The following is a 7,654-nucleotide window of genomic DNA, read 5'->3' as shown; positions in this document are numbered from 1 at the left end:
AAACCGGCTAATGCTGCCCACTTGCACTCCACCCGTATCAGTACTGAGCATCTTCAGGACAGCATGATAGACATTAAATGTTAAAAACAAAACAAAAGGCAAGCGGCCGCCTCCCTCTGCGGCTCAGTCCCCAGCCTAGCAGGGCTCAAGCCGGAGGAGCGGGGAAAGCACGGGGTGCAGCAAAGCAGCCTCCTGTCGGGCTGGCCCAGACTCTGCCGTTCATTCGTTATTCGCTAGGTGTTGTCCAGACTATTCTCTTTGAACAGGGTGTCAGTGGGGAGAACAGAGTCCACCTGACTCTCCCTCTCCGTTCTGTCCCTGCAGTGTGAGACTTCACGGCCAACTTCAAAGGCGGCCCCCAGGGTGGGACCAGTCCCTGCTCCTCCCAGGGCAAGCTCCCAGCCCCGGCATCTCCACAGGCCCCGCGGCTTCCCCGCCCCGTCGCCAGGTCCAGCACTGAGAATCAGACCCCACAGTCTTGGGCTGTCCTGGGGAGAAGGGGCAGGAGAAGCTCGCAGCCCGCTGACGGCATTGGAGAAACCCTCTCTAGAATGTTGGACAGCTCAGCCGGCTGTGGGCCTTCAAAACCACGCCGGGTACTCCCCCACAGCCCTCGGGGCCCACTGATTTAGGAGTAGGGCATTCATTTGACAAGCAGTGACTGTAGTGGACATAAGTCCATCCTAGAAAAAGGTACATTCACGTCCTAACCCCCAGCACCTGCGAATGTGACTTTATCTGGAAATTTGCTCTTTGCAGGTGTCATCAAGTTGGGATGAGGTCCTACAGGCTTAAGGGGGCCCCGATTCAATCCCTGGGGTCCTCGTAAGAAGAGGATCTGGGAGGTGGAAACACACTGACACAGAGATAATGGAGGCAGAAATTGGAGTCTGCAAGCCTGAGGCACCGAGGTTTGCCAGAAGCTGCCAGGAGTTGGGACAGAGGCCTGGAAAGTTCTTCTGAGCCTCCTGAGATGCTGACACCTTGATTTTGGACTCTGGTCTCCAGAGCCATGAGGGAATCAGTTTCTGTTTTAAGCCGCCCAGTTGGTAGTGCTTTGCTACGGCAGCCGCAGGAAATGAATCCAGGGACCAAGTGACTGTGTGGGGCACTGGACAGATGTCAGGGTCGGCCCTTTGCTGGGAGAACCACAGGACCTTCAGGTGATGCCCCTCTGCTCTGGGGGCTTCTGCTTGGAGGTGGAGAATTCTGAGAATCTGTAGAGAAAGATCCCCATGCACATTGTAGGCTGCAAATGGGTATTTATGTCGTTACGTTTTATGCCTTTGTCCTCAACTCCTATGTGCACCATGCCATTAATTTTCCTTCGATTTTTTGTTTTAACATTTACTTATTTTTGAGAGACAGAGAGAGACAGAGCAGGAGCAGGGGAAGGGCAGAGAGAAGGGAGACAGAGAATCCGAAGCAAGCTCCAGGCTCCGAGCTGTCAGCACAGAGCCCGACGTGGGGCTCGAACTCAGTAACTGTGAGATCATGACCTGAGCCGAAGTCAGACGCTTAACCAACAGAGCCACCCAGGCGCCCCTAATTTTCCTTTGATGTTTTGAGGAAAACGAATTCTGTGTTTCCTCTGCTAAACATTACCAGCCGCCAGCACCCAGCCCATCCTGCAGCACATTTGCAGAGCTCGTGGGGTTTGGTCATTCCTTCCCCAGGTCGAGCAGCGGCTGGGCCGGCGGTCCTCACAGCCTCCTGCAGTTTCACGAAGCAGCCAGGCCACATTGGGACCTAAGACTTAGGAACCGGCTCAGTGCGGCTGGCTAATGCAGGCCTCACGGGTCCACAGAGGGAAGCTGGTGGACAGCAGATCTGGGAGTGCAAAGTCAGGAGCTCTGCGGCCCACGCAGGCACCCGGGGCCAGCCATCCTTCCATGCAGCAGCCTCAGCCAGCCCCCCGTCTTGGAAAGAGGTAGAAACAGGACGAAGGAGGAAGGAGGCCAAGAAGAAATGCCTTCTGGGAAGTCAAGCAGCGTGACTGCCACGGACAGATCTCACTTTAACTCACAGATCGTTGTTCCGCGAGACACATCAAATCAGAAAATTCTAAATAAAATGAAAGCAAAGAGTGATAGCGTTAACCATGATACTGTAATAATGAAACAGACTTAACACAAATCGCAGGTGCGGAAATAACTTATCATAATCAAAAGTCCCTTACAAGCCCTCAGCGTGTTCTGGGTACGGGATCCAGGGGTATCTTGCAGGCAACCACCCGCCAAGAGTCAAGGGGCCCTTGAGCTGAACGTGCACCTGGCTGTGGGGGGTGGAGGTTGGCAATGGGTCTCTGCGCCCCTTGAACAAGAAACCCACAGTACCTGTATACCCAGATGCTGCACACTGGCAAACCTGTGAGCCAAATGTGACGTTTCAGAGGTCTGGCACCAACGGGAATGTTTTAATTAACAAGTAAGCTAGTGGGTACACTTGTAAAATTCTGTGAAGTTAAAAAAAAAAAGATGTTTTAAACACACAGGGACCCTTTGGGGGCAGGAAAAAAAGGGATTCTGCAGTAGTAATAGCTCTATTCCATTTTAATATTTTTGAACGTAGAGGTGTGTTTTAATCCCGTTCTGGAGAAAGCAAGATTTATTGCTGATTATGTGGCGGTAACAAATGGTATCAGAAACGCTGTAAACACTACACTAGTATGCATTTTTTTTTTTTTTTTGGTGCTATCTTTCCGCTCCTGGTTGAAAATCGGAATAAATTAAAGATGATTGCATGGGACTGCTTTATGCTTGCTCTAGAGTGCTTGTTCTCAGTGTCGATCCATAACAAACCTATTTTTCAAAGGGGGATGCCGGAGTTGGGGTTCATTCTTCTAAGTATCCTCAGTGCTAAGCTTGTCATGAGGATACTTTTGCCAGTTCAGACCGAAATTAGCAAGTGTTATTATAGAGTTTCAGTGATTTGGCTAAGAAACGGCTCCCTTTAGAACGAACGCTCTTTCTTCAACCTTCCAATGTCAGTTATCATTTTTAAAGCAGCTTGACCTGGAAGCATGCAGCTAAAATTGTGGGGACTGTTAATGACAGTTTTATTGGGTACTGTGCTTATGGTTCACATTTTGAGGTCTGTATGTAATTGATCTTTCTCCCCTACATGAGAAACACAGCAATAAGCAGGTTGCAGCACCACATTATAGATATAGAGAAATAATAATGATGTCACCTTGAGATTCAAAGATCGTGGAATAGTAAGTCTCCTAGCTCATTTCTCCCAACTGTGATGACCTCTCCAATACTAAATCTTAACAGTCTCAGCATTATTTTTGAATTATTCATGCTAGCCTTTTCCCTCACTACAAAATCAAGGAAAATGAATGCACCATGCTCTGTCAGCTCCACAGGTATTTTGGTAAAAATAAAATGTTATTTGGTATCACACACACAGAAAAGGGTGCAGTGGTACCGGAGCCTGCTTACCTTGAACGGGAAAACACACATACCAACACCAACAACAACAACAATTCATTTGTGAAGGAAAGGAGCAAGCACCTGTTCCCAACAATTCTGAATCGATCCCCGGCTGATCACGTTTGGGTTACCTGGAGGGTGAGGTGTCTACGGCTTTAAATGGACTGTCTAGGGCAGTCCAGCCCCCGAACGACACTGAGAAGTAAGTTACATCAAGAAATTTGTGCTCGCTCCATCCTGGCCAGTGCTTGCCCATGTGACGCTGAAAGCTTTTGCTTTTGAAAATATCAAATCAGCATATATTTCTTATTTTAATTCAAATTATGTCAAGATAGCAGCTTGACAGCTTTCCCAGTCTGGCCAGCCTGGAGATGACGGGAGCGCTACAGTTTTATTCCGGTGATGGATCTCATAAAAAGCGCGTGTGGGAATAAAATAAAATGCATGTAAATGTAAACTCGGGCAGGTACCCTGATCCGTCTGTAGCTCTTGACCTTTAAGTTCATGATGAAAACCAAATGTCAAGCTTTCAGAAGACAGGAGTATCCCTGGCTTTGCGGGCTGGTGTGGGCTGGCGCACAGACTGCATTAATTTAGTGTGGCATCACTAACCTTGAAATCAGGATTTTGCACTAAAAACCCAGGTTTATGTTGATTCAGAAACCAAAGGAAAAAGGCAACTTTATTTAAAAGAGCCCTCAGCAGCAAGTGGGCGAGTACAGCTCGGCACTCAGATTTTTGGAGCCGCGCTCGCTGGCTTCCATGGCAACCGATACTTAAGATGATGAGGACCCAGAGATGTTCCTTAAAGAGTCTTTTCATTTTGCATATAATTCTAATTATAGACGTGATTTGCTTGTTCGGCTACCTAGACCACACCTGCCAGAAAAGCTTGGTCAGTGACTCCTCCCCCTTCCCCCCAAGGCTGCCGAGGGGTCCCTGGGGAATGGGTCAGAGCACTCTTTTGTTGTGCAACATGGGCTTTTTTTCTCATTAGCAAATGTTTTTTTGCTTTTGTTTTTCCTGCTAAAGAAAGAAAGAGAAATCACTCGTTCCCCTGGCTGGACTCTAGACACAAGCCCGTTCAGGATGATGAAATAGCGGCCATTCTGCCGAGAGTCCTTCTTGCACCCCAGACTCGTCACGGCTCCAGTTCTGGTGATGGGACCTGAGGTCACAGCCACCTACTTGCCCTGCGATCACATCGTCCGCAGGTCTGCCACAATCACACTGTACTTTCAGAATCATCCAAGACTGAATTACGTTGGACATAGGCTTCAGTATGTTCCAGATATTCCAATTCTCTAGCACTTAGTGTAAGAGGGTCAGTTATTGGCAAAATAACCCGTATTTTGTATTTTCCACGGCTGTCAATGTCTCAGTGAAAAAAAGAAGAAAGAAAGAAAAAGGGAGGGAGGGATAGAGGGAGGGAGAAAGAAAGAAAGAAAGAAAGAAAGAAAGAAAGAAAGAAAAAGGGAGGGAGAAAGAAAGAAAGAAAGAAAGAAAGAAAGAAAGAAAGAAAGAGAAATGAAGGAAGGAGGGAAGGAAGGAAGGAAGGGAGGGAGATTTCCCTTCCGTCTCCCAGGAAGATCAGCCAGGCTGCTCTGAGTTCAGGTGTCTTTGTCCAGGGAAAAAGTAAATGCTCCCTTCCAGGTTTGAGGTGTTTTCTGAATTTAAGCCTCATGCAGCCTTTGGCTGGAAGAGCCCAGCTGTGGGGTCAGAGGCTCATCCCAAGGAGAGATGAAAGGACTTCTCTCCCATGTTGCTGAGGAGGCAGGGTAGCCGGAGGCCTGGGCCTGGGGTTTGTGGGGGAGGAGGGAGGCGATCCTGGAGGCGGGTGATGGAGCTGGGCCCCTGCCCCCTGGCAATGGCCTGGAGGTGGGACTGCCAGATAAAATTCAGTGTGTTCAGGTCACTGTGCATTTCAGATACACTACACAGGCGATATTTGGAACACCGGTATACTAAAAAGCCTTTCTGCTAATCTAGCAATGCTAGGAGGCCACAGCAGGAGCCGAGATGGGGTGGCTGCCTGGGCGCCTTGGTCTTGGCCTTGGCCTTGGCCTGGCTGGGAAGGGCCCAGGGTAAGCCTTCTCCCAAATTCTAGTCTCTCTCTACGCCAGATCATCTGGCAAGCAAGTTCTCAGTGTCTTCTTCCTCAGGCTGGTCCATTGCTCAGGACCTGGGGCTCCCTTAGTGGGCTCGAGTTCCATTCTGTGGTCTAGAGTGGAGGCCCTTCTAGGACGACAGGACAGCAGTGGCCAACATTCTGGCCAAGACCATCACCTACCCGGGCTTGTTCTTGGCAACCCGCAGAGCCTGTGTCAAGACTTAGGCGTTCTCTGGGTCTTCCAGTATTTATTTGTTCCAGAGGGGTCCGTGCCGGCCCAGGGCTTTGCAAACAACAGCGGCCAGGCACCCTTGTGCCACCCTCTTTAGTAGCCAGCTTGGCAAGGCCTGTGTCTGCTTGTGAGGTTGACCTCAAGTTCCATCAGAAGACGGGCTTCTCCTACTCTTGGGATTCTGCCGGAAGCTGCTGGACTAAGGGATCCCCAGCTCTGACCTCGCATTGACCTGGACTCCCAGCTGGAGAACACTTTTTTCACACTTTTGCTCCTTCAGTTCATATTTGTTCAGGATCAACATATGATAGGATGCTCCCAGCGAATAGAGCAGGAAAATTCTCTGCCCTCCTGGAGCTTATCTTTAAGTGGGAAGGGTCAGCAAACACAAGGCAATAACGCAGTCAGTTAGAGATCACCTTGGGTTCTGGACAAGAATCAGAGCAGGTTGGGGTGGCTGGGTAGCCCAGAGAGGGGTGCAACTGAGAGAAAGGGCCCTCAGGTAGGGCCTCCGTCAGAAGGTGGTATTGAGCTGAGACTGGAAGGAGGTGAGGGGCAGCCAGGGTGCTAAAAGGAACAGTGTTCAGGGACAGGGAGCGGTCAGTGCTGGAGCCCTGAGACAGTTTGGGGGAGTGATGTGGAGGAAGGTAGGGATGTGGTCATGGTGATAGGAGGGTGGAGGCAGGGCCTAGAAGGGAAGGGAGAGGAGTGGAGCAGACAGGGAGCCAAGAGAAGGTCTGAGCACAGGGGCCACAGGTGCCAGCTGGATTCAAGGTCTGCCCTGGCCGACAGGGAGAGTCTGCAGAGAGGAGTGGCCGATCCCGAGTCACTACGTGATCGATGCCAACAGATGGCAACTTGGGCCAACCTTGCATGCAGCTGAAGCTCCAGCCGCAGGTGTACTTGCCATAGCAGATAAAGGGCCTGAAAGAGAAGACTCAGGAGGCTGGTCTTGTGGGGGGCTTCCTACCCCAGCACGTGTGCAAGCACCCAGACCACAAGCCTCAATGGGAAGAAGAATAAATTGAGCTAGCGAACTTGTAAATGTTCGCTATCCTCTTGCTTTCATGATGATGACATGGAAAAATAAGGGAAAAGCTAGGGTTTTTGTGTGGCAGAAGGCTGACAAATGGCAAAGACTGAACTCAATACTACTGCACAAGTCTGAGTGTTCTGCTCGTGGGCCAGTAATGTTTGAAGAAGGAAAAAATATATATATAACTTACCCATCAGTCTGTGCTTTTCCCATAAATTTACTTTTCTTGCCCCATTCTGTACAATCATTAGTGATGTTGTATCATCAACATTTTCCCATAATCTGTCTTCTATTTCCATTAGTGATCTAGAGAACCCAAAACTAAATTGCACTCAAGGGCATGAACCTGGAGTGTATTTTCGTCAAAAATGTAAATCAAATGTAAAAAATAACTAAAATTGTTTTTCATGATTTTGCTTCTAAGGCTCAAAATCAGCTATTAAAATTAAAAAGCAAAATAATTTAATCATTGGATTCAATTTAATTAGAGCTGAAATTTTTATTTGAGTTCTTGAATGTTTGATGAAAATGTATGAAATATTTTGATAAAAGGAAACTATCGTGACCGTTAGGCATTGTTCACCCCGTCGGCAACGTAAAGAAACATTATCTCGGGCCGCGCAGGCTATCTCTAGACTTACCTGTATGCAAATGTGAGACTACGAATTGTCTAATATTGCAAACCATGGCTCCTTAGCAACCACAGATCACTGTGACGAGTGCCGTGCTCATGTGTGAGTACCCTCGGAATTACAAATCAGGACAGGAAGACAAGAAGAAAATGGACACCGGGCACTACTGGGGAGTGATTCTTCATTATGCAAGAATCTATTCTATCC

The sequence above is a fragment of the Panthera onca genome, chromosome D2 (assembly GCF_046562875.1).
Source record: "Panthera onca isolate mPanOnc1 chromosome D2, mPanOnc1 haplotype 2, whole genome shotgun sequence".
NCBI classification, from domain to species: Eukaryota; Metazoa; Chordata; class Mammalia; order Carnivora; family Felidae; genus Panthera; species Panthera onca.
Note: the sequence above shows the minus strand (reverse complement) of the source record.